Below are 15,734 nucleotides of genomic sequence, written 5' to 3'. Positions count from 1 at the left end.
GAAGAAGGAGACAGCACAATGCAGCAAGTGTTGTGAGAAGGGTCACCTAGACAGGGCATGCAAGAGACAAAGAGATGGAGGCAAACATGAGTCAGTGGCAATGGGTCCATCATTGGCTACTCCAGACGAGGAATGCTGGGCAGCTCTTACCCAGTGGAAGATAGCAGGCATGCTAGTGGACAGTGGTTGTACAGATCACATAGTGACGAACATCGATGCGTTCCTGGACTTTGTGCCCATTCAATCAGTGGTCAGAAATCCCAACGGAGAGGCTTCCAGAGTGGTGGGCAGAGGCTGTGTGAGGATCAGCATACCCTCAAACAAAGGGAAATTCCAATGCGAACTCAAAAATGTTCTTTGTGTGCCGGACTATTCTTCAAACCTCCTATCAGTCTCAAGATGCACGGAGTGGGGACATAGCTTCACTTTCAAGAGAGGAAACAGCTGCATGAAACTCCAGAAGGGAACTCGGGTAAAACTAACACAAGAAAATAATTTTTTTTTACTTACCCTGCAGCGTTCTAGAATTTAAGATGAGTTCCAACAGCGTGAAACTTGACAGTGCAAGGAAGTGGCACAGACGATTGGGTCATTTGAATCAAGCGGATGTGGTCAGGAATGCACCAGAGACAGTGGGGGAACTCGATGATGTATGCAATGTGTGTGCATTGGCCAAGATCACAAAGACTCCAGTACCAAGAGTGGCAGAGACCCAAGCAGAAGAGAAGCTGGAGAGGGTGTTCACAGACGTGATGGGACCTTTCAGAGTAGAATCACTGTCAGGGTTCCGGTTCTGCATAGTGTTTGCAGACCAGTAAACGAAGTTTGTGTTTGTGGACTTGCTTAAGGCAAAGAGTGAAGCACTGGCCCGCCTGAAGAAATTTGTTCTCAGTGTGGGGACGCCCAAGAAGCTGAGGCAAGACAATGCGAAGGAGATTCTCTCAGAGCAGTTTAAGACGTACTGTTTAGATGCAGGCATTCTACAGGAGAAGACCATACCAGAGACGCCACAACAGAATAAGTTAGCTGAGAGGTGCAACAGGACACTGCTGGATATGGCAAGATGTTTGCTCATTGACTCAGGATTTCCCAAGATGATGTGGGGATTAGCAATTCTTCACGCAGCAAGGATCAGAAACTTGGTTTTGAGACGAGGAGAAGAAAAATGCCCAGCAGAACTGATGAGAGGTAAAACACCTAAGCTTCCAATTAGTAAATTATCTATTTTTGGTTGCACAGTCTTCATGAGGAAGAGGGACAGAGAAGTCAGCAAATTTGAACCCAAGGCACTGGAAGGAAAGTTTGTGGGTTACACTGAAGGAGAAAACGGATACCTGGTGTACATACCCAACACACGCAAGGTTATGGCAGTTCGAGATGTGATCATCAAGGAGTCTGAAGTGGGCTCAGTCCCTGACAACAAAGAAACGGCTGACCTACTAGATGATGGGTCGGAACTGGGAATCTGGTCATCAAGACGATGACAACAGAGAACGACAGGACACATCTACTGCAATAAAGGAGGAGTGGCATGACGCAGGGAGCGTTAATACTCAAGAAACAACACTGAGACAAGAGGTCTCGGATGTTGGAGAAACAGCACTAGATGAAGGATCTACTGCAACAAGAGGGAGTCACAGAGTTTCAGAGTCACTGGAAGACAGTGACACAGAAGACTTCTCACAGTTAGAGACAGTTGGCTTCAATGAAGATGCACTGGAACACGCGGACAGAGCAGAGCCCAGACGAGGGACACGAGCAAGGAAAGTTCCGCAATTTTTTGGAGAAGTCAGGACCCATCTTGCTGTGACTGAGGGCGACTATGTGGAACCCAAAACAGTCTACGAAGCCAAGCAAGGTGACGATTGGGACCAGTGGCACCGGGCAATGAAGGAGGAGGTCAAGGCACTCCAAGACAACGAGACTTGGAACCTAGTGAGACCACCCACAGACAGGGACGTCATACCGGGCAAATGGATCTACAAAAATGAAATTGGGACCCAGTGGTCAAGTGGACAAATACAAAGCGCGCTATGTGGCAAAAAGCTTCAAACAAGTGGAAGGACTGGACTACTTTGAGACTTTTGCGCCTACCTGTAAGCCAGAGACATTCAGGATTCTACTTCAGCTATCAGCGAAGCAGGGCCATGAGATGCACCAATTTGATGTCAAGACTGCTTTCCTGCACTCACCTATCGAAGAAGAAGTGTATCTGGAACAGCCACAGGAGTTTGTAAAACGCGGATCAGATGGGGAGAAGTTAGTATGTCGACTAAATAAATCAATTTATGGTTTGAAACAGGCTGCTAACAACTGGTACAAAGAGCTGGCAATTTTTCTACTGAGACAGGGGTTCACCAGAAGCAGGAACGTTCACTGCTTGTTTGCAAGATCAGAGGCAAAGGATCACACCTTCATCTTGGTCTGGGTTGACGACATCATAGTAGCATCAAGAAGTATGACAGTGGTCTCTGATGTCAAGAAGGTACTAGAAGCAACCTTTCACATGGAAGACAGAGGGAGACTACTCTGGTTTCTGGGTCTAAGAATCAGACGAGAAGAGGGCAAAGTCACAGTCGACCAAGAACGCTACATAGAAACAATGCTTGATCGGTTTCAAATGGATCAATGCAAACCCTCAAGAACTCCAGCTGATTTGAATTTGAAACTTCAGACAGCACAGAACGGAGACGAAGAAGTGGACCAGAGGATCTACAGAAGCTTGGTTGGATCACTTCTGTATCTGGCCAAACAGACGAGGCCAGACATCATGTTCACAGTCAACATTCTGTCCAGACACATGAATGCACCTACCAATCAACACTGGATGTGCGGAAAACGATTTCTGCGATATCTTCAAGGTTCAAACGTTTGAAACTTACTTACACAAAAGAGGCTAGTTATGATTTAGTGGGGGAAAGTGATGCAGACTGTTCTGGAGACGTGAACGACAGAAAATCAACAACGGGATTTTACTTCAAGCTCAACGGACGTGGCGCAGCACTCAGCTGGGGTGTCAAGAAGCAGGCCACAGTTGCTCTTTCTTCATCAGAAGCAGAATATCACGGCATGGCAGCAGCAGTTCAGGAAGCACTCTACCTGAAACAACTTCTAGAGGGTTTTGGCATCCAACAGAAACGTCCAATAGCAATTGGAGGAGACAACCAAAGTTGTATCAGGCTCTGCCAAAACCCAGTCATGCACAAAAGGAGCAAGCACATCGAAAGAAAGTTTCACTTCATTCGGGACAAGACGGAGGATGGGACTATTTCAATTCATTACGTCCCTACAGACAAAATGGCAGCGGACATCTTCACAAAGTCCTTACCCGTTTCGAAAGTGGAAACATTCAGAGCAGTTTTGATGGGAGCAGACTCTACCATATCAGCTCAAGTCTGAGTGGGGTTGTTAGAATATCGATCAAATTATAGTCTTAAACTTAGTGAGAATTAGAAAGAAAGTTTGACTTACCAGATTAGAAAGACAAGCAATATGACTTCGATCAAAGAAATTATATAAATGAATCGTCAAGAAATGGTGCTGAGAATCAATATTCGGTTCAAATTGATGAATCTAGATAACTATTATTAGAGTTAGATTAATTGATGTAAAATCTTCCCAGCATGTATTAAATGATGACGATATCTCCGGAAGTGTGAATGAATTCTTAGAAAAGTGCAAACGCATTCCATTTTTTTGTTCCTATTGCGACTGATTTGCAGAAGCAAACCATATTGGGTAACCCCTGCGACCCCCACTATAAATCACGGTGCTAAGATTAGTTTTGTATCTTGACCTTTTCACACTGATAATGGGTATATATACAGCTGATTTTTGAGTCTTTTTTCATCCCCAAATTCAAATCACCATCTTGATCTAATAATCAGATCTCTCCTGTAAATCTCTAAATTCTACTGTAAAATATCATTTTGTTATTCTCTCATTTTTGAGAAATTAATTCTTTTACGTAGTTAAAAAACGCTTTTTATTCCGCTTGCAAAAATCCATAACACAAGAAGAGAAAATCTGAGAGTTAGTCTTTTGAAGTGAATTTAACAGAGTCAGGTAACCCTGCTTGCCACGCCCATTTTCCAAGTTTTGATATCTGTAACTAAAATAGGGAAGTCTGGCACTCTGGAATTTGATGCTAGACATTCTGATACTGTCATGAATCATTAGTGTTGAGCCATACTCGTTCAAATATTCAAATCAGAGAGTTGCGAAAGCTGAATTAAATTTCTGTTATCTGTTTAACGGTAATTGTAAGACTGTATTAATTTTGTATCATTCCCTAGATGAACTGGGACGGTTATCTGCTAAGCTCTTGCAAGATTCTTGAGAAAAACGGTTATCTGCAAAGTTCTTATAAAAATCATGCAAATTACGGTGACAGGCTAAGACGCAAGATATCAACGCCTATCTGGTAACATAGTTGCAAAAACCTTACCAGATAAGCTCTCCACTTTTTGTTTGCACAAATCTAAAAATAAGCCTGGTTCATTGGAAAATACAACAGAAAGAAAGCTATTACTAACAACAACTTTGAAAACAAATTGAATTAACTCAAAAACTTTTGGTGTTTGTCATCATCACAAACACAAAAAATTTTTATGCCACTTATTTCACCAACTCCATCACCACATTCTGCTGTCATTAAATAGGCATCGCCTGGCTGCTCGTATTTTGTATCCCTTGTCAGCTTCAACAAATAAGCACAAAAACTGTACCTTTGCACCAAAAAACTTATTGGGAAGCAAAATGAATCACAGATGCGTTACCAATCCAATAAAATGGTTTATTTATAATTTAAAATAGCAATCACTGTTTGCGGTAGACCACAGACACAATTAAGTGACTTCAAACTAAACGCTTTAGACTGACTTTTGTTGTAGTAGTACAAATAAGTGTACCAGATAAAATTTTGTTTTGTTACCTAGACTGCTTTTTAATATAAAACGGAATATGCTTATTCAGCGTACAGACAATTTTCGCTATTATTTCTCTCAGGAAATTTTCTGGAGCGTTGGATGCCTAGCAAGGTTCTTATAAAGTCGACGGTTAACTGGGTTATCTTACAAGAAAAACGGTTTTCTGCTAAGAATCTGGCAAGATTAACGGTTATCTCGTAAGAGTCTTGCCAGAACCCATACAAGATGATGCATAAACGTACAAGAATCTTCCGGGAGTCTTGCAAGATATTTACAGATAACCGTCTTAGTTTAACTAGAGTGATGCATCATCTATGCAAGAACCTAAACAAACCGCACACTATTAGTTATGTCTAATTTCACACTGCATAAAAAATCAGACTTTATTCAACTTTATAAGATTAAAGTTCAGTTTTGTCAATGCAACCAATCAACAAGCTATTATTCTTTCAGAAATCCAAGCCTCTCGAATATTCCAGCAAAGTTGCGTCAAAACACAGGAAAAGCAAGAACCCGATAAAAAATAGCAAAGATAGACATCAATGAATTTTGTAAAAAAAAACTTCAACTTTCAATTCTAAATATCCAACGAAAAATTTTTTAAGAATGCTAGGCGGTTATGGTCTTTTTGGAGCTCCGTAACCCATCTTTTTGCAGTCATTTGAAAAAGAAAGAATCTAAGGAAGAAACTAAAACAGGAAAAAATATCGGTTTGAGTTTCTGCGGCCGGATGTTTAACTTGCAACAACCTTTAAGAGTCGCCGGCTACCTCAAAAGATTTTTATATTTTGGACCACTATCTGGTTCGATATAGCAAAAACGGTGGCCCGTAACATATCTACAGAGACAATCATCCCTGATTTGGAAAAAACTAGCACACCTTTTTTTGCAGGAAACATTGTAATCGAGTGCAAAAAATATCAGAGAGATGCCTTATTTAAATCTCTGAAAATTCTCTGCATCAGGCCTGATGGTCTCTGAGGGTTCGGTACGGGAGTTACGGTACGGGATAACTGACGGTTCAGTACGGGATAACTGACATTGTTGAATTGCATTGCTCCTCTTCAGATTGTTGCATATACGCCAATTTTCAAGTACATTTCAATTTCACACTAAAGTTAAGCGATATTGGCAGATTCATGGAGAAAAATCAGTCAATATTTAGCTTTATTACATCAGATTTCACTTCTGTTACAAAAAATGAGCAAACAGGCGAGCTCCTCTTTACTCGTACGCAGGACACGGGACTATTTTTCCCATTCAACCAGACTTTCGGTCAACACAAAAAATCTTGAGGAATTTGACCTAAAATTTAAAAAACATAGAACTTGATCAAGGCTAGGATATAGCGAGAATTTTAATACTTTAACCCAAAGTTAAGTTTCTGATATCAACAAAATGTTCTTTTCTGATGGACTCTGATCTTGAGCTGCTAAATAATTGGAAAGACCGAATTCAATACTGATTGTAGTTTTTAAGCGCTATCATTATCTCATTGGTCTATCAAACAGATGTCAGAAGAAATTTTTTCACCTATAGAATGTTGATTCTAACATCTACAAGCCTACAAAGGATGAACTCGATATATCCAAGGCGCGTATTGTTCATGTAATAAAGGGTAAAATAAAACTCGTCCGCGACGGAATCCGAAACCTTCAGTTGCTGATCCTGTGAAATAATTATTAGTTAATTTAAAACTTCACCATATTTTTACAGAGATAACACTAGCTCAGATTTTCATATTTCCAGTTCCACGTACAATTCCAAAGTCAGCATCTTTACATCTGTGTTGGCTATAGTATTCAGAACAGCAACGGCGTGGCAAAATTTGGGCCTGTAGAATACGGAAACCTGTTTTGCGTAGATGATTTGAATTGAAGTAATAAAACGCACAGAGCGGAAAGTAAAGAATTCAAAAGAGGGTACACTCCACGAAATACGTGAAATTGTTTTAATATATGGGAAACAAAGACGTTTATCTGCAATTTAGGAATATTATGAGACCTATGAAGACATTAGATACTCATTTAGAGATACTCAAAGAGCTCTTCAGAAAAAGATAAGTAGGTAAAAATATTAAGAAAGTAAAAATTGATTGTGATAAATATTCAATATTATATGTAACTTAGATTTCTCACGCATATAAAGAAAGCCTTAGAGCCCAAAGAGGGCTTTTTGATTTTAAAATTTTGAATGACAAATTTTGAATGACAAAAATTTTTGCTCATGAAGGCATTTTTCCAATGTGAAAAAAAGGTTTTTGTTAAAATTCGGACTTAACTATCTTAACCAAGCATAGAATATTAGTATACATACGGCCCAGTTTGTGCCTCAATGAACACACAAGTTTTTGAGTATAACATGTGTTAGTCGAGTATTAACAAAAGACGAGTTAGTTGTTAATAACGAAACTATTGTATCCAAGAAACTAAAATTTGTGGTGTATTTATCTTAGAAAATCGGCTGCTGTTTTCCTCAATCAGACTTTTTATTAATTTATGAGGGATTAAAACCATGTAATGTATACGTAAAGACTGAACTTTTAGGTGCGTGTTTTTACAGGAAACGCTAATTAGTTGCCAGAACACTAAGGAAATTAGTTTTGGTTCATACGTGGTGATTCTTGATTAATTCTTGATTTGACTGGGGATTAGTGAACAATTGCAAAAGAGTTAGTACCTTCACTTTGAATCTTCGTAGGATAGCCTGACTCCTTAAGATCAATTTCATTTATGTAAATTTAGTTTAGTTCGGTGACTATATAAAAAACTGTCAGCCAATCATTATAAAGGGTAAGTTATGGAAAGGAATATGGAGGATAGCGGAGACGACTGTGGACAATTACCAAAACGATTAATTGCTCCGTGTATGAACAGGCTCAGTCTTGAAAGAGACGAATTTTGAGGCTGCTCTGAGTGCCGGCCTGCGTACTCGTTGAAGACCGATAAGTTATGTTAACCCACATAAAAAGGTCGACCGAATCAATTAAACTCCCCAAGGACCGCATTAAAATTAAGTGCCTGATGGGCAAGGGCTTAGCGTTGTTTTCAAGTTGGTTAACAGTCGTCTTGTTGGGTTGTGGAGTGAGCACGACGATTTAAAATTGTTTCAAGTTGGTTGATCCACTGTTAAATTAATTGAATTGATGATATGGTACAGTTCTTAATTGTATAATAATCAAATTCGTTTTTTCGTAACACGCTTTTTGAATTAGAGAATAAGTATCAAGTAGAGAAGCAGAAAGACTTAAATTGGTGTTACCTTTTATCAAATTAAAAAAAACTTTATAAAGCGTCAACAAGATTAATCAAGGATTGAACGAGGCTTCGGTATATTTTTTTTATTTAGTGGTATTGAGTTTGAGAAGTTACTACCCTCCATGTGGCATAATCTTTCTTTTTCTCTTCATGAGCAATTCTATTTAGAGTTGTTGAACTGTGAATAGTATAGACCTGCATCCCAGAATTTTCACTTTCGATACTGAAACCGGCTGGAATCTGTAAAATTGATTGAAGCAAAAAGAATTTTTAGTATCATTAGATGTTAACTTTTGTAAACTGTTCGAAGATAAAAGTTGACGACTTATATGCTGGCTTCTAAATATTTATGCATTTAAATCTGGCAGGAAAGGCAACACTTGCTGCAGGGGGAACTATTACGTCCTAAAAAAAACTAAACTAGTATTATTATTATTATCGTTTTTTTTATTCTTATTGTTCTTATTTTTATTATTATTAGAATAATAATTTTTATTATTATTGCAAATATCATTATTATTATTTTTATTTTTATTATTGTTATTATTATTATTATTAATATTATTTTTAATAGTATTATTATTATTATTATAAGTATTATTATTATTATTATCTTATTTTTTTTATTATTATTATTATTAGTGTATTATCATTATTTTTATTAATAAGTATTATTATTATTATTATTAATATTATTATTATTATTATTATTATTACTATTAGTATTATATTTGTTATTATTACTACTATTATTACTATTATTATTATTATTATTATTATTATTATTATTATTATTATTATTATTATTATTATTATTATTATTATTATTATTATTAGTGTTTTATCATTATTATTAATATTATTATTATTATTATTATTATTATTATTATTATTATTATTATTATTATTATTATTATTATTTTTTTTTATCAATATTAAAATTGTTATTATTATTATTGGGATACAGAGATTGAACATCTCACTAGTAATTACAGTGAAAAAAAGATAAAAGCGTCAAAATAACAATTGACTAAAAAATTGAACAATTTCTCACATAAAAAAGTACCAAATGCAAAGCATTGATCACCTCATAGATTCGGTAGCAGTCTACGTATCCAAAAAGAAAAGTTTTTCTGATTAATAGTATTTCTCGAAAAGCGAACTAACGAACGCCTACAGTCAAAAACCCTTGGTTGAAAATATCCAGAAACACTGTAATTACAACATATTCGGTAGCCGCGCAACAGGCCTTTACCGCTTTACAAATGGTTTCTACGGCTTAACAGATATGCCGCCGACATCTCCAAAAACAATAGACAAAACACTGCAAGATATAACTACGAGTTTCGCGTTCCTCGACGACAAATTAATCGTAACAAAAAAAAATCTACAAGAACACGAAAAGGAAATAGACAAAATACTCAAAAAATTAAACGATGAAAATCTTGCAAGAAACCTACAAAAAAGTGAATTCGCCAAAAAAGCAATAATTTGGTTAGTTTACAGAATTACTCCAAATGAAGTAACCCCAACAAAACACAAATGCAAAGCCATTATAAAGCTGGAAACCCCCAAAACATTAAAACAATTGTGATCGTTCATGGAATGCATCCTAATCAAATCCACCACCTAATCAAATTTCTACCAAAATTGGCAGAAATATCAGAGCCGCTCAGACCACTTTTATCAAAAGCCAACATAAAAGCACAAAATAAACTAGACTGGAAAAAAAACCCACACGGAGTCATTCAACAAAATAGAAACACAAATCCGAAAGATTACAGAAAAAAAAACATTTCGAAAATAATAAACAAACAATAGTCCGCTGAAACGCAGGCAAAAAATGACTCGGATTATGTCTTGAATAAAAATCCGCAAACATATGGGAGCTTGTCGCCTATGCTAGCAGATTCTTAAAAAACCTAGAAGAAAAAAGCAGCACAAACGATTTAGAACTCCTAGCATTAGTCTGGTCTCAGTTTAATTACTCTCTATATGGGTCTCAATTCATACTCCAAACGGATCGCCAGGCTCCACTGTGAGCCCTGAAAGAAAATAGGGGCAACAAAACAAAACAAATGAGATTAACACTCTGGGTAGACCGACTCCTTCATTTTCATTTGACAGTCAAACTTATACCAGCAAAAAATACGGGCTTCCAGTGTATCTCAGTTAAAATCCCACGGGGAAAGCCGAACCAACAGAAGAAGACCAAAACTTCATAATCAATACAATAAGCGAAATAACATTCGCTCTAATTAAAAGCGATTGAACTCCAAAAGGAGCGAACCATTCAGCGTAGAAACAAAAGAAGTCACGTCATTAAACCAATACGAACAAACAGCAAAAAATTACCGCTTTTTGCCTTAAACCACATACAGGTAAAAAGTCTCCGCTCATTACAAAACCATCTAAAATTTCCAATTCTAATTTAAATATAAACAATAGTGAATTGATTTCAACAACAACGCAAAAAATTCCAACTAAAGTAAGGTTCCTTATACCTATACAAAAAACGCTTCCGCGCCTCAATAAACTTAAGAAACCCCAAATGGATACATTCAATTCGCCCCCCAAGACCCTTGTATCTTGCAGAACACAAACTGAGCATTCAACAAACAAAGAAGGAGGCCTCGATCCTATCGACCCTAGCAAACACGAGAACTTGTTATACCAAAAAAATTGAAACAATTAGTATTACATTCAATACATAACGAATATCCCGGACAAATAGGCATGCTGGCCCTCGCAAAGTTAGTGTAGTGGTCGAAAGTCTACTTGGAGATAGTCACAAAAGCCCAAGCATGCAGACACTGCACAGATAAAGGTTAAAATATAAAACCTTTAATGCCAAAAACACAAATAGACTCACTCCCAATACTAATCGAGCCCAAACACGAAATCCAAATGGACTTCGCTGGTCCTATCCCATTCAAAAAATTTACTCAACATAATTATATACTAGTGACAGTAGATCAACTCTCAAGGTATTCACAAGCAAAAACATTCCGTAATTGCGACACTGAAACAGCACTAGATTATTTAGAACGCTAATGCAAAGAATATGGTATTCCTCGATCAATTAGATTCTCAAGCATTTAAAGCAAAAGAGCTTGAGATTTTCAGCAAAAACAAAAACACAAAACTAATTTTTGCTCCAGCTGGAGATCACAGAGGAACAGCCATGGTCGAACGCATGATCCAAACCATTAAGAGAATATTAGCAGTACTAGATATATACCCAAAGTGGAGCATTCGAATTAAAATTAAAGTAGTAGAATTGCCAATATATTTGGGGCCACACGTGTAATCTCAAAAAGAAGGACAAGAACAACACCGGTCGAAGCGCATCTTGGACGAAAAACAAATAAGGAATTGAGAAAAAAAATTAACTAAGCCATCGTCAAAAAAACTATTATACTCAAAACTTAAACTTCGTTGTTTAGACAAAAGACTCGTACGCCACGACTTGCTAACGAAAGAAGAGATGTGGCGACGTGATGGAACGTCAGAAGTTGAGTTAGACATCCAATACTGGACTCCATCACAAATACCTTCAACGCCACCGGAGATAAACTCCGATGATTCAGAAAACGTACCATTCGCCCACACTTCTTCACGTATAATTATGCTTTCAGAACTACATTTTTCCATTGAAAATCATACTACAAAAAAAGTATATAATAAGAAAAATGTAGCGCGTAAAACCACAATGAGAAAAACTAGAAACCAAGAACAACGTTAGCTGCTTCACAATAGAATACTACGCCAGATGGTACGATAACGGGGTGCTCGCCCCACACAATAACATAAGATACGCCAAAAAGAAAAAAAACTGTCATTAGAAAAAATGACATAGCTATAGCTACTGTTACAAAATCACTCCCACCAACAGAACCAAAATCTCAACTGATACATATGGTTGCGTGGAAAACCTTAGAAGAGTATAAGAGAAACCAAGAGTAATCAACACCAATAGACGAGCTCAGACAAACAAAACCAAGCCTCAAGCAAACACAGCCTAAATCAGAAGCCAAATGGTCAAAGGATCGAGTGGTAGAACTAGCAATGCGAAACCAGAAACAACAACAAGGCACCAGCGGCAAAGCGACAAAGATTCCAAGCTGAACCTCAAAAAAGATGAACCGCGTGAGGAACCCGAATTCAAAGAATTCAAATTTTAACTACAGAGCTCGACGAGCAGCGCTCCCGGAGTCCGCCAACCTGTCTAAAACAACAGCTAAAGCAAATTTCAAAACATCACAAGTGTTTCAATCTAAGTCAGAAGCCTTGAATAGATCTTTCTTCATCTTTAACTTTGAGGAATCCCCACAAGGAAACATCCAAACACTCTAAATCGACGCGGAAAAACTCAACGAACCCCAACTTGTAATCCATACAACCAACAGTCCATCAGAGTTTAAGGTTACGAGCGCCGACAGTTCGCCAATTACTGTCACGAACCATTAACTCCAATCGGAGAACTTGACATCATTGGAACTAACCTGGATGATTTCTCACTCAGTGCCAAGCGAATCGATAGAGCAATGAGCAAAATAATAAAAGGAAGAAATAGTCCCCACTCATCAACACCGTACGGCCCTCAAACTCCATTAGAAGATGTCACAAGGGTATCATCAACACTGGTCTCAACTAAAACACCAGATATGATATACTTGGACTCATCCAAATCATCACAAGAGGCAACAAATAAAACAAGCCACCAACAGAATACGGTTTGGCACCACCATCAACAATTCCTAACGGAGCAAGTAAACAGCCCTCAAAGTTCTTCGGTATAGCGAACTCCACCATCTATCCGAGAGGCGACTCAGTTCAGTTCTAAGCGATGATGACAACCAAGAATTAAATAAAATTTCGTAACATCGAATTTTTATCCCTGAGGAGGGAATGTGTATCAGAGATTGAGCACCTCAATGTAATCAAGACTCAAAAGTATTAATTATAAACGCTTAGGAAACTGCCTATGTTATATTACTAATCTTTCTTTACATAGTTTGATAAACTCCAATTGAAGATAGCGTTGTTGTTCATTTCACGCCTGCTTTGACAGGTCCAGTTAAAGTGTTCATGAGTCATGTTTTGACTCAACTGCAGACAAAATAACGCGTTAGAAAACGGTTGCTAATCGTGGCCAGAATGAAGTGTTAGAGAGCTATTTCTTTTTTGAGATAGTTCAGAGTAAATTTCAAATACGATATCATACGTATTCTGTCCGATTAAAATTTCCATTTATCACAATAGATATAATTGTCACTCCGCGAATTATACTCCACTCGGAGACAACTTCTACATCAAGCCGATCCGTAATAGAACAAACAGTTCCCACCGCTTCGATAAGAATTTTCATCTATCTGAGAATAGAGCGGGATCACGATTATTGTTACTATCATCATTATTATTATTCTTATTCTTATTATTATTATTGTTTTTATTATTATTATTATTATTATTATTATTATTATTATTATTATTATTATTATTATTATTTCTATTATTATTTTTACTATTATTATTATTGTGTTTAGTATTATTATTATTATTATTATTATTATTATTATTATTATTATTATTATTATTATTATTATTATTATTATTATTATTATTATTATTATTATTATTATTATTATTATACTATCATTATTTTTATTATCATTATTGTTATTATTATTAATATTTTTATAATATTTTTATCTTTATTCTTTTTATTATTACTATTTTTACTGTTATTATTACTATTATTTTTATTGTTATTAATATTATTATCATAAACATTATTATTATTTCTATATTATTATAATAATTATTATTATTTTTATTATTATTTTTCTTGTTATTATTATGAGTATTATTGATACTATTTTTATTATTATCAATGTTTTTATTACTATTCTTGTTATTGTACTCCATAACAGAGGAAGCAACTCTTGGCAAAGACATTTTATCCTCGCATATACCCTCAGTAAGCGAAAAATTCCCGCCAACGCCTATAAGTCTAGCAAACTGGCTATTAGAGGTAGTGGCGAACTTGACATAAGAAAGTGTTAAATCTTTAGTATTTTCAATCCAACCCTTTTTCGCCATTGACGTTATTGAACCTAAGTAAACAATTCAAAACGAGTGGAGTAGTCTTTAAAAGTCTCGAAACAGTCATATTTGATTTTGTTTGCGCAAAGGAATTGTTTTCACATCTCAGATTAAAAGCGGATCACAATTTTTGCGCAGCGGAGAAACTTTTATCCTTCAGTGAGATTAATTTATAAATGTCAAAAACAGACTGTAACGCAGACTGTAACGGAGGCTCTGATAATGGTTCTTCGCGTTACAACAGTCGCTGTGCCGTACCGAGGTTTGGATGAAAAATGATGAGAATTGCGGTGAATACCGGTGAAAAAAATTCACCACAAAGCGCCCGCATCTTTTTTCGATGAATGCAGTGAAAGTGGTGATTTTTTAAATTTCACCGCTTAAGCGGTGAAAAAAATAGCTCACCGCTACCAACGGGAAGCGGTGAAATTAAAAATTTCACCGCTAAATACTGGTAATCTTACAAAAATTCACCGCAAAAAATTTACAGTAATTTTTAGCGTTAAGATTTCGTAAGATTTGCGATTATTAGCGTTCAATTAATGTTTTTTCACTGCATTCAACGCTAAAAATGGCAATTCTTACATCTTTTCACCGCGTTCACCACAAATCTTACATTTTGTTAGCGATTTTAGCGTTGACACCTCGACCGGGTCAGCGATGGAGCGAGTGGCTCTAAGAAGAGATTGAGTGGAGGCAAGGCTTAGTAGTCAACGGTTGCTGTTAGACTGTTTGTCTTCGACCTGTTTTTAATTGAGGAATAATATGTTAGCTTAGACTAATTATTAGCGGGAGTTGGTATTTTTGGAAAGCTGAACTGAACTGAATAAAGTTTAGTTAGGAAGTTTTTAGACCCTGTTATTACTTAGGTTTTAATAAGGTGCAATGGCTCATGTGATTGCTTAGGTGTGTTTATGGATGATTTGTCAATTTTTGGATGATGCATTCTATTCGATCCGTATTTATAAGGGTTTTCATATCAACAGTTGTCGACAGCCAAAACAATGGGAATTCTATTGCCCAAAAAGAAAACACAGCCTTTCAAATATTTGAGATCTAGGCGATAATGTTTGATCGTGATAAGTTGCCTGTTCAAAAATTTAATTCTTATGAATGTTTTCGCATCGTTTGTAGCGCCAGCAAAATTTTCTTTTGTTGTAGGCTCCAAAATAAGTGATGAAATTGAATTTTAGATTTTTCAAAGTATTAGAAAAATCTTTGATTTTTCAAAGACAATATTTTATTCATCAGAAGTGGCTCATTGTTGGAGGGAAACTACTCACAGGTTTAGGATTCATATCCGAGAAGCCGCCTCTTATTTTTAGCTACTCATGGTTGTGTGTGTGTGCGTGTGTGTGTGCATGTGTGTATGTGTATGTGTGTGTGCGTGTGTGTGTGTGTGTGTGTGTGTGTGTGTGTGTGTGTGTGTGTGTGTGTGTGT

The sequence above is a fragment of the Convolutriloba macropyga genome, chromosome 7 (genome assembly GCF_964194025.1).
Source record: "Convolutriloba macropyga chromosome 7, txConMacr16.3, whole genome shotgun sequence".
Taxonomy (NCBI): Eukaryota; Metazoa; Xenacoelomorpha; order Acoela; family Convolutidae; genus Convolutriloba; species Convolutriloba macropyga.
The sequence above is the reverse complement of the archived record's forward strand: the minus strand, read 5'-3'. Positions refer to the sequence as shown.